Source organism: Miniopterus schreibersii (genome assembly GCF_964146895.1).
Source record: "Miniopterus schreibersii genome assembly, chromosome: 15".
NCBI classification, from domain to species: Eukaryota; Metazoa; Chordata; class Mammalia; order Chiroptera; family Miniopteridae; genus Miniopterus; species Miniopterus schreibersii.
In genome coordinates, this window is record NC_138115.1 from 33,513,130 (window position 1) to 33,533,643 (window position 20,514).

The window sequence follows — 20,514 nt, forward strand, 5'->3', positions numbered from 1 at the left end:
AAGGCTCTCCGTTTACTGGGGCAGAATGACATTCATGAAATGACTTTTTATCCCCACCCCCACCAGACTTCCCTGGAAGGTATTTTCCTTTTGTGCGCCGAGCACAACCAATACTTCCCCCCTCCCTGGGGTGCTGGTGCTGCCATCGGACTGTATTTCACAGAAATTTTAACTGGCCAAGAATATCACAGACAGAAACGTGGTAACCGCTTCCTTTTAGAGATAAGAATTTCCTTTTGCTCAATCCATTCACGAGGTACCAGCTTCCTAAGGCAGTTTGGCAAGCTCCAGAAAAACAAAATGAACCTCAGAAAAGGTAGGGGGGGTGGGTAGTGGAAGAGGGTGGTGTAGTGACAACCAGGCTATACTTTTCAGTAATTAAAAAAAGTCTGGAAGGATGGATGAGAACAGGAAGGCTTACTTATGCCTTAATAAGGGAGCATTAGCGTCCAAAGGGCCAGAGCAGACATGATTTATGTGCAATCTGCATGAACTGATTACTTGTAAAATACTCTAGTTGTGCAGATTTAATAGCTGATTTGTACAGAGGCTGCATATTTAACTGCTAAAAAGCCAGCCAGCTGGCATCTGCTTTGACAAAGCAGAAGAAAAGTGGACATGGGAAGCTCCTAAGTACTGGGGACCAGGTAACCCAGGTGGAATGAGCAATGTTACCACAGGAACAGAACTGGAAATAACCCAGAGGCTCGCCAAGTCACTCACTTCCTAAGCAGGACTGAGTGTTTGAGGATCTCCAAGAAAAAACATCTTCCTCAAAAACCCTCTCATTCTTGCTACCCTGTTAGGTAAGTTCTAGCATTAGAGATTCATTCCTTTGAAATCAGAATCGCTCTACCTCAGCATCTCCTTGGAAACCACAAATATCTCCATGAGAAGGGCAACAAACTAAGCTCCAGGTAGGCACTAACACTTTAGTGTGATTTAATTTCTCCTCTATAGGATGGGTTCCCTGACAGCAGATAAAAAGGAGAAGGTTAGGCTCAGGCGGTGGTGGTGGAGGAGGTGTGCTGAGGAGCATTAGAGAAACTCTCCCGATTTAAAACTTTGAGTTTCAATCAGACTGTCCCAGACTTGAAGTCTCTGCCCAAGTTCACCCCAAAGGGCACTGTGCCTGTCTCACAGGATGTGATGCAGCTCTAGGCAAATCACCTATGTGATCAGACAAAGAAAAGAGAAACAGCACCAAACAGTATTAAAACTGTAATATCAGTGAATCCTTGGGGTCTCAAACTTTAGAGATTCATTTCTTTGGAGTGTGTGCAACCCTGCTGAAGCAACTGTTCCTAAAGCACAGCTCCCTCTGGAAAGGGAGGCATGTGAAGAAGTTGCTGGCCACCAAAACCTTAGTGTGAATTTGTACCTCTTACTCTTTTGTGTCCAGGACCCTACTACGGGGACACCTGCATTCCTTTCAGTTCATTCCTTCATTCTTCCATGAATCCCTACCCCTGTCAAAATACAGGGTTGTCCTCCCAAAATGTATACTTTAACAGTTGATAGCTCAATTTTGAAAATGAAATGTGTTTTAATAAACACTGCCTTTATAATTATTCAAAGTGTGTATACATTCTTGGGGACACCCTATAGAAAAGACTTTTATATCATTCCAAAAATACCTATATTCAGTCACTACTAAGCTAAAATAAGTCACAAAAATGTAGTTTACAAAAGGAGGGTAAATAAGATATAATAGTGCCTTACATTACTGTAGAGTTTTATAAACGTGACTGTTCCCAAACTATGCTCACATTCCAGTCCCACAAGACGCTTGGGGCAAAGGTTGGGTAAGGGCCTTTGAGAGGTGGGAAGGGTGAAGCGAACAGCCTTGCCTGCTGCAGGCAAGATGGTTTCTGGCATGGCTATATGTTCCCTCATGTACACATTCAGGCTCATCTTCCTCAGGGGTAAAAGTCTCTAGTAGAGCAGCTGGTATATGATAAATAAGATGGTTTTTAAATGTGGTCTTCCAACCCTTTGGCACTCCTGACATTCAGATGTGGTCTAAATCACCCCCTCTGAATCTGGGCTCCATGACTGCTTGACCAATAGAACATGGCAGAATGACCCAAACTGGAGCATTCACTGCCTGACTGTTGGGATGCCTACTCTTAGAACTCAGCCACCATGCCATGAAGAAGCCCAAGGAGAGGCCCATGTGGAGAGGAAGCAAAAGCCAGAACCAACGTGCCAGCCACCTTATGGGCGAGCCGTCTTGGAAGCTGAGCCTCTGCCTCAGTTAAGCCATGGACAGACACCATGTGGAGCAGAGACAAGCTGTTTCCAACAAGACCTGCCAAAAACAAAGATTCCCGAGCAAAATACACCATTATTGCTGTTCTAAGCCTCTAAGTTTTAGGATGGCTCATCATGCAATCTGTAATTTATACCCCAAGTTTGCTCAAAATGACCACGGCCTGCCACCTGCTTGGTCAAGTACTGGTGGAGGTTGGCCTGTATCTAGGGGGCCCTGTTTTAGCCATTTCACCCTTGTGAGGGTTTCTGGGTTGTTTCCAGGTTGGGTTGATGAATAGAGTGGCTATAAACATTCATGAGAAGTTTTTATGAGGCATAACTTTTCTCTTCTCTAGGGTAATACCTAGGAGTAGGGTCAGTTCAGGGTCCTGTTAATGAAGAATGATTCCCTTTACACACTCCGGGTGGCCAGATGCTGACGCCACCAGAGGCATGGTGGAAGATGAGACTCTCTTAGAGACCACTGGATTGGCCCCTCCGTCCCTCTTCACTCTGGGGCATCAGCTCACCGAGTGAAATCATGAGCAGCAGTGCTATTCATGCCTAATTCTCCTTTTGTTGTAGTTGTCTGTTTTTGTAAAGGACACTTGCTAAAAACCACCTGTGTGTGATGAAATTCCCCCAGTGCTTTTCCAACCCCTATAGCTCTGCTCCTCCAAATTCCTACAGCCACTTCACACTGACACCTAATGTAAATCAGGTCACATATTTTTATATGGGAGTTGATCGTCGGATCAGCTTTAATTATTTGGCAATCATTCAGGAGGCTTTTTCTTCTTTTTATATCTTTGTCTTCCTAGAAGACATCCCTGCAGCCATGTGTATGGATCTCTCTAGCATTAAGGTACCAAGAAAAACCATCTAAGAGGCCTTGAAAGGCAGAGGAAAGAGAAGAGGTCTTTTCCCATTTCTATGGTGAGACAGCAGGAAAAGAGTGAAAATATACTTATATTCCTCTAGCAGAAACTGACCCAAAGTCATTAGGAGCCAGATGCTGACTAGGGAGGAAAATAAAGCCATTACCGGGAGGTTCTTGGACCCAACTGCAAGGAGGGGACGTTCGACATTGCAAATGACCAGGTAGCAAAGAGCCCTCAAGCAGTGACATTCTGGAAAACCAACTCTTTCTGAATCAAACCTACAGTGGGGTGTGTCTTTGGTATTTGGTGGACCAGCTTCATGCAAAGACTGTGGGCTCCGTAAGGGAGGGAATTTATGTCCCAAATTCATGCATTCATTCATTCAACGTGCATTTGTTAAGCTCTGCTTTGAGTCTGGTGCTCGATTAGGAAATATAAAAATGGAAAGACCAGGTCTGCCCTCAAGGAGGCGGCAAGTGACAGGAAGAGGAAGACAATGAACAGATGCTCAAAGGTGCAGAAGGGCTGCTGTTCCAGGAGTCTGGGTGGAGTGCGGGGCATTCAGAGAAAATTGCTGCGATATAAACAGAGAGCACATCACCACAGACTTGGTTTCAGAGAAAGCTGATTAGCAATGGGGCATGATGCCCTGTGTCATTTTAAGTGTTGAAATTAAAAAAATTTTATTTTAAGAGGATTTCTAATTTGTTTCTGAAATGCTTCCCAAGATGCCCATAAAACACTGGAAAAACCACTTCAAAAAGGATCGCCTCCTTAAAAGATGATTTTTCAGCTAGTGTTTATAAAAACTGGAGTTGAAAGGTTCATTTTTTTCCTATCAACTAGCATGTACATATTTAAATAATGGGGGCAATAAATGTAGTTATATTTTCAAATACAAATTAGTTTCATTAAGAGCGAGCCCTCATTTACCACACTTGCTGCTAATCTGAGGCAAACTGTAAAGCTAATTTTAACAATTGCCAACAGCTCATGACAAGCAACCAGAGACAGGGCAATTATGTGCAATGACGCTGGATACGCTGGCAAACTCATTTTTTATTTCTACACTCAAGTCCCGTGTTTGAAGACTGGAGTGTGTTTATAACATCATTCAGTCACCCAAAGTAAGAACTGATGATCCAAATTTAAAATGTTTTACATAATAGGGATGTCTCTCAACCCAGAAATGTAAATAAAAACTTCAAAATCCTGTGAACTATTCAGATGGTGTCTAATCTTGATATCTTACAAACATAATTGAAGACAGAAACCCAACGGTGACTAAAATTTACCTGTTGAAAGTGATCCTGATTCAATGCCAAGTAAAAGAACCATCTATAGGAAACAGTATTATTGTATGGTGCCACTTCTTTTTAAAATCCTTACCCTAGGATATGTTTTCTTACTGATTTTAGAGAGAGAGGGGGATGGGGGAGGGAGAAACATCAATCAGTTGCCTCCCATACGCACCTTAACCAGGCACTGAACCTGCAACCTAGGTATATGCCCTGAACTGGAGATGGAACCTGCAACCTTTGGTGTACGGCACTACATTCCAACCAACTGAGCCACCCAGCTTGGGCTGTATGTTGCGACTTTTAAATGTCTAGGTGTATAACTGTATATAAAAATCCACATTCTTTTTGAAACTGGCAGGACACAGGCCACGATGTTCACGGAACTTTCCTCTGGTTCATGAGATTGTGCATGACATTCTCTATATGGTTGTCTCTATTTTTCAAGTTTTCTATGTGCATTCATTATTTGCCTAGCTGAAAACAAGACGGTGTATCGTAGCTCCCTCCAAGATGAGCCTCAGTAATCCTCCTGGTATTCGTGAGAGGCTCCCTCCCACGCTGAATGCAGCTGAAATGAATAGAGTTGGCCTTTGTAGCTGGTAGGATATTGCAGAAATGAGTGTGACTGCCAGGCTAGGTTATAGGAGGCATTTGGGTTCTACCTTCCTTTCTCTTGGATCACTCACTCTGGGGAGCAGCCAGCTGCCCTATTATGAGGATGCTCCATTAACCTTATGGAGAAGTCCCCTGGGGAGGGAACTGAGGCCTCCACCCACAGCCAGTACTAACTCAGCACCCCTCTGGAAGCAGACCTGTCAGCTCCAGAATAGCTTTCAACTTGGCTGAGGTCTTAACCACAACTTCAGGAGAGATCCTGAGCTGCTCTGGATTCCTTACTCCCAGAAACCCTGGGAGATAACAAATGTTTACAGTTGTTTTCAGCTGCCAAGTTTGGGAGTAAGCCGTTACACAGCAAAAGATAAGGAATACAAAGGGTATTTACATTATCACAATAAAACACTTGCTAACTACCCCACCCCCACCCCCACCCCCACCCCGCAGTGGATTTCTTACGCAGACTACCTTTCTGCTGTCATCCTCAGCGAAAACCAACCTTCTCTCAGGAGAATTCTCAGCCCAGCAGCACTGGCCCCCTTGGGAGTCGGTGAGAAATGCAGAACTCAGGCTCCGCCCAGGCCTGTGAATCAGAATCTGCTTTTTAACAAGTAAATCCTTCAAGTCTGAAGCACAGTCAAGTTTGAGAAACCCTGGGCTATGGTTCTCAATCTTGGCTGTTTTTGAGGCCTGATGCCCAAGCATTTCAGGGCAGGGAGCAAGCATTAGTATTTTTTAAAGCCTCCAAAGTGATTCTAACTGGCAGCCAGAATGGAGAATCGCCTCTCTAGGAGCAAGCCCAGTCTCTTCGTCACTCCTAACATCTCTGGTCTCCTAGCACCCAGGCCTCGGTGGGGCCCAGGATCTTCCTTAAGCCTCTTCACCAGGGCTAAGATCACAATCTAGAACATAGCCCTGCTGACCCCCTTCGTTCCACATCCCCCAACTCCTGAGTCTCCCTTCCCAGATTCTCTGCTGCCTCCCAAACACAGGTGGGCCCCTAAATTTCTATCCCTAGCCCTCCTGTCGCTCTCCTAAAATTATTTTCATTATAAACCACTGACAACACATGGATAAGGACAGAAAATGAGCCATCCATGTACCCACTGCCTGGATTTAACAAAGGCTTACATTTTACCCTATTTGCCTCACAAGTTTATTTTTTAAGACATCCAACTTTTTGGATCCGGTCCTCACGATCTTTCCTTTCTCCCCTATCCTTCTGTCCCCACTCTTACCCTTTTTTCAGTTTACATATAACACCCAGAACAAGTGGCAAGCAAAGGTTCCGACTCTCCGGGTACCTGATATGTAAGTGGCACCCTTAGTGTCTCGGCATGTTTTTCACAGCACTCTCTACACGGAAAACAATACCTACAGTTCTATTTCTTTTTTTTTTTTTTTTAAACATATCTTTACTGATTTCAGAGAGAGGAAAGGAGGGGGGGAGAGAGAGATAGAAACATCAATGATGAGAGAGTCACTGATCAGCTGCAGCCCACAACCTGAGCATGTGCCCTGACCGGGAATCGAACCCTGATCTCCTGGATCCTAGGTCGATGCTCAACTGCTGAGCCACGCCCGGCCGGGCTACAGTTCTATTTCTTAAGTAGTCACGTCCAAACAACTTAATAACTATGTCAAACAACTTAGTAGTCTTTTGAAAAAACAGAACACATAAATTGAAAGAAAAAATCTTTTCCTTCATTCTTAAATTACCATATTTATGTACTAATGGGATGTGTGCATCTGTTGGGCACTGAACAACTTCTTAAACCTTGGAATCATCATTTCCTGCTCCATAACTATATTCTTTGCAACCACCCAAAATCCAGCTTTGCAAAGACATGACGTCGTCCAAAGCAACGTGGTGCTAATTTTAACTACGTCAAGCTAGTAGTGAGTGTGGTGGCATCTAACATGTCAAGTACCAAGGTCTTTCCCTCAAAAATACAAAATATCCCTTGCCCACCCCTCCTCCGTGAGTTTCCTGTAGTGCCTTGGGGTGCCTTAGTACACAGAATTTGACTGATCGTGGGGAAGGGGAGACGAGATGATAATGAGGTGTGAGTAGCAAATTTTGGCTATGTTTTGAAGGTAAAAATGGGATTTATTGGTGGACTGGAAATAAAGCATAAAAAAGAGGAGCATTTGACATACCTCTAGGGTTTGAGAACTGAGCAACTGGAAGGCTGGAGGGGCCACCTTCTGAGATGGGCATGGCTATGGGAGAAACAGCTGGGCCACAGAAGACAGAAGTTTGTTTTAAATTTGTTAACGCATCCAGGCGGAGGTGGGGTGGGCGGCTGGATGGTTCAGTCCGGAGTTCCAGGGAGAGCTCTCGGGCTTTCAGTAATGTTTCATGTCCCCACGTGACAGCAAACTTCTCAAAGGCAGCAATGACATCTCCTTCATCCCCATCAGCAGCTACCCCAATACCCTGCCCCAACAGATACACGAGGAGTAAAGACACTTATTGTCTGATAAAGGATGGAAAAGGAACTTTGGACTATTTGCCTGTCAGTCTCAAGTTCGCCTTAACAGCAGAGCACAGAGGTTGGGTGCAAATCCTCCAGAGCCACCTGGCCTGGGTTCAAATCCCAGTGTCTTTACCTTGAAGAAACAACCTAACCTCAGTTTTCTCAACTATAAAATGGGGATAATTGCAGAATCTACTTGGAGGGTAGGGATTGAATAAGTTAATATTTAACAGGGCTTAGACGAGCTCAGGCACTCAGAAAAAGCAGTATAAGTGTTAACTACTATAAGTACTATTACCAGCAGGACTTGTGACCCATTTTAGCCTGCCTGTACCTACAATTACACCACACTGAAAACAGTGCTTATAAGGTGTCCCCAAACACCAGAAAAATCCCCAAAATGACTTCTCTAAGTTAATGAAGTGTTTAAATGAACAGTCTGACTGCTTGTATGTGTTATTTCCGAAATTTGGTGATACACGATACAGTCAAGTTCCACTAACCAGAGGCTGTGAATAGCCTAATCTCTTTCCATCCAACTTTTACGGATAATGTCTATTACAACAATTTCTCCAAATCTGGAGAATTTGGGAGATATTGCATAAAACCTGAATGGTTTCTCAAAAAGTATTTCCTCAGAGTGAAATACAAAGCAGGGAGTTTCAAAACACACGCACACGCACACGCACACGCACACACACCAGCGGAAGCTGATAATCCTCTCCAAAGAATTCGTGCCGGCAATCAAGGGGTCTGCTTACGCAACAACAAAATGGGACATTTTAGTTGTAAATGCCAAAGAAAGCTGCCAGTGAAGTGCAGCGGGCTTCCAGGTTGGAAAAGTGTGGAAACATCTAATACCATTGTACAAAGTAGCTTCAAAGTTGGTCAGTACCAAACAGGCTGAGCAAAACAGAGTTGATGTTGATTTTCCACCTCCGGGTGGTCTCGGTTCCCTGCCCCTCAGGGCTGGTGTCCCCTTCCCTTGGGACTTGATTCTGGAATCGGGCACAGCACAGAGGAGAAAGCCACGGCCCCATCCCCCACTGTCTTGCCCAGCCAGGACACAGAAGCCGCCAGCCCTGTCCAGCACTCCCTACACCGCAGGGGCAGGCCAGCCTAGCAACACCCCAGAATGAAGCCTTTAAGTACCCCAAATGGTGTCTCCTCCACCTCAGTCTTGGCAGGTAGCCATCACGCATAGAATGCGACCTGATTTTCTAGCTCTTTGGTTCTGGCCCTGCTGAGAGCGATTTTTCTTCCTGAATTCAGCCCAGGTAGGGAGTAAGCCACACAAATGCATATTTAAAAGCTAGACCGAGTTCTTATTTGGAGAGCAAAGAATTAACAGGGCTCAAGCAGTGGCCATGGCTTGCCTGCTGTACCGATCTTTTCAGAGAAAGCATCTTGGTAAAATATGCAATGATAATAACGAAAGCCCCTGTGGGACCCAGGAGGAAAAAAAACACAACCCTCCAATTTATGTAAAAAACTGAATGTGAGTGAGAGGAAAGATCACACACACAACCTTTAAAAGGTAAACATAAAAGAAAATCTGGCTAAATTTATCTCTGTCAGTAAAAAAATTAGCCTAAGCCTCAGCCACGTGTGTTGCCAATTCTTAAACTGAAATTAAAAAGAGAATGCTTACTATAGAGTAGCACTACCAAACAAACTTCTAGCGATAACGAAGTCTGCACCATCCCAATTCAGCAGCCAATAACCACATGCAGAGTGCTTGGAAGGTGGCTAGCGAGGCTGCGGAACTGGATTTTTTCTTTTATTTCACTTGAATTCACTTCCATTTAAATGTAAACAGCTACAGGTAGCTAGTGGCTACTGTATTGGACAGCTCAGCTACAGACACTCAAACCAAACAGCTGGCAATGTCATTTCCTACAATAAAATTACAATCATAATCAACCAATAGTATCTTAAATTGTCACCAAAATTAGTAACCTCTATACAGGCCCCAGCTGCCCCACACTCAGCAAGCTTAAAACAAAAAGAAAAAAAGCTAAAGATAGTGATTCCAGTGTGTCATTGCTTGTGACTTTGTTCCGCCTACCCAGTTTACATCTTTGTCATACTATGGCTCTGCGTATTTGGAAATCGGTGCTTGTAGAAGGAATATGCATTTGCGAAACCAGAATGTCACGGTCTCTCCCCTTAAAGTCTGGGAAATATCAAAATGTGAACTTAGGGCAACTTACTTAACCCCGCTAAGCTTCAGTTTCCTCGAGGCTAAAGAGCAGATAATAATAGTGCTGGCCTCTCAAGAGGATTAAATTCAGAGAATACAGCAGGTAGAGTGCCTAAAAGTGCTGGCAAAGAGTAAGCACTTGGCAAATGGTCACTATAATGATTATTTTGTGAATAACAATAGTAAAATCTGTAATAAAATAAGAACTGTGCTACTACCATGAAAGTTTATAGTCAGCAAAGTTTTCCTAGGCCCAGTCACCTTGAACCTGTTTCCCAGGCCATGGCAAAGTGGCATCCAGTAAAATATGTCTGGGGCCCTGACATCTTGACACTCACCGTCAACCTCTAGAGAGACACTCACCAAGATGGGTACCGTGAGTCACAACATCATTTAGCCAACATCTGTTGTGCCCCTACTTGTGTGGCAGGCACGTGCTTGGCTATGGATGAAAACAGTCCCCAGAGTGCAATGTCTCAAGACTCTACATCATCTGCAAAGCTTGATCTCCACTGGGGAGATCACCTTGGGGAGATGTAAAAATTTCATCCTGGGGTCCCTAGCAGGCAGGGAGGCTCAATTCCTGTTTCCTGGACCAGTCAAGCCAGGATCAGCTGCTGGTCCACAGAGAAGGACCGAGGTATAAGGGGACCTGAGGGGAACCAGCCCATTTTTCTCAGGCGGGACAATAAGGGGGGTGTTGACAGGCCATGTTTTCACTGACAGGCCAAATCACTTTAACAGGAAAGCTGTTCTCTGAGCCTTCAAAAAGCCAAATCTGATCTTCCTCACAAAGCAAACACAACCCCTTTCAGCAAGCTGCCCAAGCCGGTGAAATCCAACGGACTCCCCCCACAAGTTCACATCAACCAGACCAACATGGCAGAAATCCCCCAGGAGTTTCCAAGCACAAGTTTAGTGGAATTCTGTGGGGTTAGGGGTTATTTTTCTTTATATAGAAAGCACTCAGTCAATCTTCTTTCACAACCAAGTGTACATTCCCCTATGGAATTCCCTTCTCTTGAAGATTTCTAAAAACAAAACATTCATCTGATTGTCTGCAATCATTTAAGTTAAACCCACTTACTGGAAGAGTTGGGGAGTTCTCACAGCTCTTCCACCTATGAAAACAACACGTTCCAGACTGCCTCAGGTGGTCCCAAGTTCTGGGTCCCTCTGGCCCCAGAAGGGCACTAAGTCAAACCATGCTCTTGACCCGGGGATAGGAAAACCAGGTTGCAGTATCTGGATCTCATAGTTGTATTCTTGGCTGATGGGAATGTAAAATGGTATAAGCATGTTGGGAAAAGGTCTGGCAATTTCTTAGAAGGTTCTATGACCCTTCCGCTCCTAGGCATTTACCCACAGGAAATGAGAACTGATGTCCCTAGGAAGACTTGTATGCAAATATTCATAGAAGCTTTATCCACAATACCCCTCAAAACTGGGAATAAGTCATGTGTCCATCAACAAGGAGTATATAAACAAACCGTGGCGTAGACATAACCTGAATATAACTCAGCAATAAAAAAAGACCAAATGACTGAATATTCAACATGGATAAATCTCAAACACATGCTGAGTGAAAGAAGCTTTACACAGTCCTGTAGAATTCCACTTACATGAAGTTCAAGAACAGGTTAAAGGAACCTAGAGTGAGAAAAAATCAGGGCAGTGGTTGGCACGGAAAGGGTGGAGACAGGGACTGACTGGGAATTGAGATGAAGGAACTCTCTGGGGTGATAGTAATAGTCTCTATCTTGATAGAGACTAGGGTTATACATACAGGTGTGATAAGCTGTCAAAACATTAAGCATATGTTACTCTCAAGATTTCTGCATTTCACTATATGTATATAAATTTTACCTTAAGAAAATCATGAACATATATTGAACTCTAACTAATAAAACGTGTGCTGAAATATTCAGGAGTGACCTGTATCAAAGTCTGTAATTTACTATAAAATGAATAAAACAGTAAGTCAAACCAGTGATGGATAAAGGGTTGAAGAGATGAGGAGATGTGTAATTAAACCCATATAGCAACATTACAGGCCCTAGGTGTGGTTGTTTGGATGGTCACTGCTTTTGCAACTTTTCTACATTTTCTAAAATGAGATGCGCAGTGGAAAGAGTCACAGTGCCCTCTCCTTCGCCCGTCAAGTCAGAAATCTGGCAAGGCACCCATGCCCACCGAGCCATGGCCCCACATCATTTCAGTGCTGCTGAAAAGTGAAGACTGCAAGAGCACGAGTAGCTTTACAGGAACTCACATCACTCATGCCAAAGATTTTCTGCCTGTGTCCCTACAGACAAAGCATTTATTTGAATGTAAGCCAAAAATTCCTTCTCGAGAGGGAGAAATAGGACACACTGACTTGTATTCCCAATTTGTTCTCCTTCAATTCCTGCACTAAATCCATTAGCTAACTGCACAGTACTCTACTTCCATTTGCCCCATGTCCATGCAGCCAAAAAACAAACAAAGAAAAACCAACCCCACGACCTGTTATACAAATGCAGCCAGAGGGTGATGGCCCAGCACTCAGGCCAGAGACCCCACTGAAGGCCAAAGAGGATGCAGAGCTCCTCTGAGGTTAAAGTGATTTCACTGAGGTTAGCACGCACATGCACCAAGAGCCCCAAACAGCTTGTTGCTTAATCCCTCTGTGGGGTTTGGTGACATCTGGGGTCACCTGAACTTAGTAGGGAATTCAGCTGTTCAAAAGTACAAATTAGGACTCCCGGTGGCTAGGGACACGTGGGGTGCATAGCCGCCCTGCACACAGACCCAGAGGTCGCTCACATTATGCCGGTCTTCCTTCCTGGCAGGGCCTCACTTATCCTGAGATGACACACAATGGCAGGGGCTGGAAGACGCCTAGCCTGACTGCCAGCCCAGCATCTGAAAACAGCTGTACCAATTACAAGAAGAGACTGTTGCTGGAAACCAGGGCAACCACTCAAATATAAGGATTTGTGCCAGACTTAAAAAAAAAAAAAATACTTTTTGTTTGTCTTTAAGCCCCCTAACAAACTCACTGACACCACCCAGCGTCCCTGGGAACTATCCACAAGCACACAGGGCAGCCCAGCGTGTGCAACAGGGAGGCAAGCGGGAGCGCGCCTGGGTTTAGCACCTTGGCCCCCACGCTGTTCTCCTGCCAAAGACGGCGATACCCTAGGTGAAGGGCAAGAGCCCCGGCCGGGAGAGAGGGTGCGCGCCTGACAAGTGGTTCCTGAAATACACGCCGCCGCCACCCCACCCTGACCCAGACCCACCCTGACGTCCCTTGAGCCTAGGAAAGTGGTTGGAACGGGGAAGAAACCCCCCTACAAAGGGGAAATGCCCGTTTTCAGCGGTGGGGACTCCCCGAGTCCCGAGACTCCGAGCCCCCAGCGGCTGCGGCGCTTCCTCCCAACGTGCAGCACGTCTGCTCCCACCCACCCATCGTTCATTCCTGCCCCGGGAGCAAACCCACGGCCTAGGGCGCAAGCAGAAGGGCAGCGGAGCCGCCTCCACGCCACCCCACCCCGCCCCGCCCCGCTCCCTCCTGACCCTGGACTCCGCGGCCAGCTCCCGCCCGGTCTTTGCAGAGGACTCCCTGCAGCCCGGTCCTAACCCACCTGTAGCCTGGCAGCTTCCCCTCTGCTTCCTTCCCAGGCGTCCCGGAGCCTGCAACGCCCACGACCTCCAACAGACTGCTCTGGGTGCCGCTCCGCACAGCCCGCTGGGGTGATTTTTTTTTTTTTTTTCCCTAAAAAGTTGGCCAAAGACTGCTGTGTCTCATGGATCGGGCTCGACCCCATCCAAACCCCGGCCGGAGGCGCGGGGAGGCTGAAGGGGTTGCGTTTGGGGAGGTGAGAGCAGGAACCCTCTGGCAGCCCGGGGGCCTGGGAAGCACGCCCCAGCTCCGGCAACCTGCAGGGAGGCGCCACGCGGGGCTGCCCCGGTCCACCCGGGTCCTGTCGGGGGGCCAAATGGAGGGGTTCGTGCCCGCCTACACCCCCAGCCCTGCCGCGCGCCCACCTACCGTTCGGAACTAGCAGACGAGAAGGCGCGGGTACGGGCTCCCCGAGACAGTGTTCCGTCCCGGGAGAAAGTTTGTGCCATGCAGAGGAGGCGGCTCGGAGAAGGCGTGGGCACCCGTGGGTGGGGCGGGGGCGGCGCCGCGGTGTGCTCTCGCGTCCGTCCCTCAGGCGATCGGTGCGTCCGTCGGAGCCCGCGGCCGCCGCGCTCCCGCTCTCTGCGCCCTGCGCCCGGCGCGCTCCGGCTCCAGTCCCGACGCGCCCCCGTCGCCGCCGCTGCGCGTCCGCCGGCTACACTTCCTCTTCCTCTGAACTCATGTGCAAAATATGCTGCGCTGCATCTTCGGGAAAAGCCTCGCTGCCCCTTGCAGCCGCCGGGGGAGTGGCGGGCCCGCCCCGCGAGCCTCCGCGCTCCGCGCCGCTGCCTCCTCCACGCGGCGGGCAACCTGGGCGCGTCACGCGCTGCGGTCCGGCCAGCGACCCTTGGTGCCCTCAGCGCCGAGGTTCGAAGCTCACGCGCCCACCCTCTCGCCGCCTCCTAACCAAGGCTGTATGCGTCGAGAGCGCACGCGGGGTGCTGGGATCCCTCAAATTTTGGTATGGGATGCTGGAGGGCAACTGCCACCAAGGTACTGATGGCTAGGAGGTGGGAGGATCGTGAAGAGTGGGCGATTCCGCCTCCCCATTCCACAGGTGGGCCCATCCCCTGGTGGCCCCGGTGCTGCCTAAGTTATTTTTGGGGGGTTAGTGCTTAGGGAGAGGGATCATGCCACGGTCTCCTTGCCACGCCCTATTCCACCTACTTTGGGTGTCCAGAAGGTTTGAGAAGATCTGGGGAACCATTTGCTCTCCACTTTAGGCTGCCCAAGAAGGAAATTATATAAATATAGAGCTAGGCCAGGGCTACTTAAGTAAAGTGAAGATGAGGGGCAGTGAGCGCATTATTTTAAAATGTCTTCTTGGAACTATTTAAACAAAGCAAAACTATAGTGTAGTGGTTAAGAGCAGGAACCCTAGAGCCACACAGACAGATTGGCCTCCTCGCCTCCCAATGTACTGTGTGACTTGGATAAGTGACTTAACTGCTCTGGGCTTGTTTCCTCATTTGTCAAACAGCACTTCCTCCTGGGTTTTGTACGTAAAGTGTTTAAGAAGCATTCAATAATTTAGCTATTACCATTGTTGTAATTATTATAAATGTTAATATAAGAGTACTGTAAGAGACAGCAGATATAATCAAATTAACTACCTACATTTTCTGGTTTCGCAAAGAGGGGGCCTTAGGCATTGGAGTACACAGGGTAGAGGGCTGGATTCAGCTCCAACAGTGTTATAATGAGCTCCCTCTGGTACTAATAACACCTCCCCAGGGGCTAAGGAAGTGCTATTTTGTTAAAAGGAATTCTTGTTACCAGAGCTTCTCAGAGATTTTCTTCTATGTTTTTCTTTTTCCGTACCCATCCCAGTTCCCTTTTCCTTTCCTCTCCTCCCACCAGGGTTTTTGTTTTTTGCCCCTTTCCCTTTCTACCCCACCACTTGCCGGCATCGGTCTCCACCACCTCCAATCTCCCCAACTGTCTGCCCTCCCTTGACTTGCCATCTTGTAGAAAGTCCAGGTCCAAGTAGTAGTTTGTGGGGGTGATGGTTTGGAACACCCACCTATGAGGCCAGAGAGAGAGGAAGGGAGAGGGAGAGAAACATTGATGAAAGAAAGACATTGATCAGCTGCCTCCTGCATGCCCCCTACTGGTGATTGAGCCCCATAACCTGAGCATGTGCCCTGACAGAAATCGAACCAAGGACCTCTTGATGCATGGGACAATACTCAACCAACTGAGCCACACCAGCTGGGCAAAGGGAGGGATCTTTATGACATTTTCTTGAAGGCTCCAGGTGTTACAAGGCAGGGCTCATCTGAAATCTTTCTGATCCTTTCATGATCTGTACAATGAAGAAAAAAAACAAAAACATTTATAGCTGTTAACCAGTTTAAAAAAAACAAAAACAAGATAAAGAGGAAAAGGGGAAATGCAGCATAAGTTGGTTGTGGTTGGAGGAAGAGGCTGCAGAAAACCATTTCAACTCTATAAAAATTTTTGCACCTAATTTGTTTTTAACACCAGGTCGTTGGGGTTAATAAGTTATTCTGATTGTTTTCATTTCCTCCACTCAGTATTTTCCTGAGTACTAACAGTCTGCAAATGTTTTAAATGTCTTTTTGCCCTGCTTGGATCTGCATTTTTTTAGGGCTCCTAGAACTCTCAACCATTCCCCTTAGATATTCTGACACTTCCTACCTGGTACATGGCAGGTGTTCAATAAACATATATAGAATGAATGGATGAGTCAATAGCATCCAGATCTTTTAAGGCTCTGTGTAACCTACACTGAACAGTTATCTGGAGTATTCTAGTATTCTGATTCTCTTTCACCTGGCATATCCAATGAGAAGCCACCATTGGGTTCATTCGTGTTGCGTAAAGGTCAACCTGGATTTTCTACTTGGCTGTCATGGACTGGCCAGCCAGGGGATAGACCCTGGCCAGTCAGGGGATAGACTCTGGGCAGCTAGGCCTCACCTCTGACTGACCTCCCCTACCCAGCGTCAACCCCAAAGATGCTGGAACCGTATCCTGGTGGGTTACCTTGGCAACCTCACAATGTCATCTGTTAGAATGTCCTAGGGCGGCAGCTTTTAATTCTATCACAGCGGTCTCATCGGGGGTCATGTAATAGTGCTGTTTTTCCTGTGCTCACACTTCCTCCCCCTATGATTTAACACTAAGTACTTGGGGAGGGAGCTGAACACGGGGAAAACCAAGTTATTATAGCACGACAGGTCACAGATGGCCCCAGAACTGGGATCCCCAGTGTTCGCAGTCGATAAAACACAGGCCCCGAGTTAATGGGGAAGCTGGTTCTCCTCACACACCCTGTGGAAAGGAGGGGAGTGAAGCCAGCCTGGGCAAGCGTAAGAAGCAGCTGTGGCCAGATTGTACAATTCTTGTAAAAGCTGGGTTACAGGAGCCCCCCCTTCCCCCCACTGGAACAATTCTCTCTCTAGGCTTCAGCAGCATCACCCACTCTGGAGATGATTATGGCCATAGCTACCAGCCGCCAGAACAGTTTTGCTGCATCCTAGCTATGCAGAAGCTTGGAGGAAGGGGAGTCCCAGCTAACCTATTCTGCCCACCTTCTTCTAACCTCCCAAACCCCCACCCCACAGTTTCACCACACTCAGCCCTCCCCTCCAATTTAGATTAAAATAACTCAGTCCCCTGTTATTCTGTAGACAGTGTTATGCAGCAAACGGGCCCATCAAAAGCTTCAGAACCTGAAGAGCGATTGTCCTCATTGTTTATTAACGATGCCATGAAACCCACATCTTGTACAGGGCAGCTGAATAGCAACATTTCAGGGCTGCTGAAAGAGATAAGTAAACTCATATATGTCCCAGAGGTACAAAAATTATTCATCTTTATCATCACGGTTAATATTTTAAGTGGGTTTACAGCCTCAGTGAGATCACAGTTTGGCCATCTGCTCCATACTAAATGGCTGCAGGAAGCTGGCCCCAATAGGGCGACACTCATTCCTATAGGGAGACTGGTGGCAGAGACCCGAGTTCTGTGACCCAGAGTCAATCGTCTGGAAGGAACCCTTTACCCTTTGTTCGCTGTGACTGGCAGAGCCCTCACAGAGACACCCTGGCCAGACCATGGTGCCCCTGGTCCCAATGGGGCAGGTGTCCCAACATGCCCTGTACCTCCCTCAGCAGTGTGGAAGTGTGAGTTGGGATGGGAGCAGGGAGTTGGTAGGGTACTTTGTATGTGCTGTGCTCATTGATCGGCCAAGGCCAGGGACTTTTGTCTGAAGTGTAGTCAAACTAATACACCGCAAATGCTACCCACGGCCATCACTAATTTGAGATGTTCATTATTGCCCAATGTTCCATTAATCTATTACCCCTACCCCCAAAAAATACATTGTTATTTTGCTCTTGAATCTGCTCTCATTTTATCTCTGAATTCCCAGTCTGTCAAACAGGCAGTTCAGGGGAGCGGGGCCCTCCTGTGGCTGAGATAGAATGTGCTCTCTGGAGCAAAGCCATGAGAGACCGAATTTCAGGATCTAGTGTGAAGCCCTCCTGTTGGCAGCCTTGTTTCCCTCACGCAACCCCAGGAACCCTCTGGCTTTGCCAGAAGCCATCCACATCCACACCCCTTCACTGTTTATTCCATTCATGGAACATATCTATTTACTTGCATTTGTGAACAAAGTTTATTTCCAGAGCTAGGAAATATATATACATGGATATATAGGAACCTTACATATTCCACAAATGTCAAAAAGGAGATTGTAGAAATATATTATCAAATAAATGGTAGGATAATATTTTGATACATTAATGGATGTGATTACCCTTCCATCACCGCTACTTCTCTTTCCCCACTGTACTTCTTTGTTTTTGAAAGGGGGGAGAGGGAGAGAGAGGAAAAAAAAAACATCGATGTGAGAGAGAAACATTGACTGGTTGCCTCCCACACGTGTCCTGGCCGAGGAGCAGACCTGCAACCTGGGTTTGTGCCCTGACCAGGAATGGAACCCACCACCTTCTGGTGTAGGGGACTGTGTTCCAGCCAACTGAGCCACACTGGCCAGAGCCCGCTGCATTTCTTGTTACACTGTACCAACCCTCTTCCCATCCATTTAGACACCCAGAGAAGACAGTTTGCCACATGGGAGAGTTAGCATGATAATACCAGAAAAAAAGAGTCAAATTCTTGGCTTTGGAGCTTTCAAAAGTCAAGGTCCAAATATAAAATGAAAAAGATAAGGAAAACATGAAATCAAGTAGAACCATTGTCCCCTATCATATCGCCTTTCCTTCCCCTACCCACCCACTATCCCGCACACACACCTTCCAAGAATAGAGCCAAGCTGTCAGGCCGGTGCCAGGGCAGCAGGGAGAAAGGGGACACGGCAGGAGGGAGCAGCTGGGAGGACTGATCGGAGTCAGAACTGAGAAACCCACCTCTCTCCACTCAGGAGAATCATCCATCCGTAACACGGGGGGACCCTGTGGACGACTGGCAGCAGCTCTTGGAACTTGTCCCGGAGGAGCACTGTAAGTCTCCAGCAGCGGAAGGGCAAACGCTGTTCGTCCCTCCCTCTGACATTTGGCAGTGAACTCCCCTCAACAGCAGCCAGAGCATAACCTGTGGACCATTCAGAAAAACTAACTCCCATTCCTTGAGTTGAACTCGCATTTAATAGTTAAGGGTGCTGGCAAAACCTTGAGATAGAGAGTAGGGCCCTGGTACCCTGAGGAACAGTGAAAAGATCCAAGGGTATGAAAGATGTTTCCAACTCTTTTGGCCTCCGGCCTGAGCTTAGAGGGGCCTGAATGGACCAGCTCAGGATTTCCCTTACAAGGCAGGGCTGCAGTGATCATCAGTGCTGTTCCCTAAATATTTCTGATCCTCCTCTTGTGATTCAGAGGGAGAATTGCTCTCCTTAGCTCCTCATGGTTAGCAGAGGCTATATGACTAGTTCTAGCCAATGACTTGTGAGCAGAAGTGCTGTGTATCGATTCCACAATAATTACTTAATTGTTAGGTTGAGACTGTCCAGAGCCCTCTTGTCCCTCTAGCAAGGCCCTGGCAACATTACATATGGTGTTACTCATCAGTCCAGGTCCATGAGTGATGGTGAGAAGCTGAGCCCTCCATCTGACCTGTAAAGATTGTGTAACGTGAACAAGAAATTACTTGTTTTTAAGCCACTGTGACTATAAGTTGTTTCTGCAGCATAACCTAGCCTATCCTGATTGATATTACCTATTAAAATCCATTAAACCTTCTACAAGGCATCATGAGCATATCTGGGTGCTGGAAGAACAAAGGAGGCAGCCAATTAGAGGAATGTTTCCCACATTAACCTGGAATCCTAATAATTCTCAAGATGTCCAGTAAGGAAAAAAAAGATTAAAAAAAGCAATAAAAGCTATTATTTACTCATTTAATGTTAAAATATTTATTGCAAACCTGCTATGTCCCAACACTATGCTAGGATTAGGGATACAGCAGCGAAGGAACAGACATTTTTTCCTATCCTCAGAAAGCTTTCATTCTAGCAACATTCAACAGTTATCTACTGATTGAAAATGAAACTAAGGCCTAGGTAAATTAAGAGTTTTTCTCAAGGTGATGCAGTTAATAAATGGTGAAGTCGGACTTAAACTTCAGCTTTTTTACTCCAAATTTTGTGCTTTCTTCACTATCTCAAGCCACTTAAAAATTATAAAATCTGTATCACTTTACATTGGCTCAAAAAAGTAGCTAGAATTTAAGTCTAGGATGTCTTATGCCTTCCACCTTAATGTTTGCTGATACCTGAAATTTCTTTAATAAGCACAGCTTTTCATTCCATAATTAGTACCTTGCACAAGGCCTGACAAATAATAGGCACTCTCTAAATGTTTTTTTAATGAGTAAAGCATGCTTGAATGAATAAGTGAATGAAACAAGAAGGCTTAAATACTTGCAACTATTGATTTAAATATCAGATATACTCAATGACTCTCATACTAAACCACAACTAAATAATCATTCAACATAGACATTGTCTGATATGGAGGTATGCTTTTTTGAAATATTAATGATGCTCTTTCCAATCCCAATATTTCCTGTTATTTCTTCCCCTTTTTTTTGTTTAAGGACCCAGCTAAACTATTTGGCATCTATAGCTCAG

At 46.3% G+C, this 20,514-nt stretch overlaps 1 protein-coding gene across 2 annotated transcripts in view; it reads right to left on the reverse strand.

Annotated features, from left to right (window-relative positions):
- Positions 1–14,195, reverse strand: part of RFTN1 (raftlin, lipid raft linker 1) — a 167,893-nt gene extending 153,698 nt beyond the window's left edge. The window contains exon 1 of one of the 2 annotated variants that reach the window (XM_081160205.1): positions 13,767–14,195. The gene's annotated coding sequence lies outside the window, so the exon portion shown is untranslated. Of the gene's footprint in view, positions 1–13,359; positions 13,407–13,766 lie in introns of those variants that run through there. The other variant, XM_081160206.1, reaches the window with a different exon arrangement.
- Between the last annotated feature and the right edge of the window lie 6,319 nt (positions 14,196–20,514).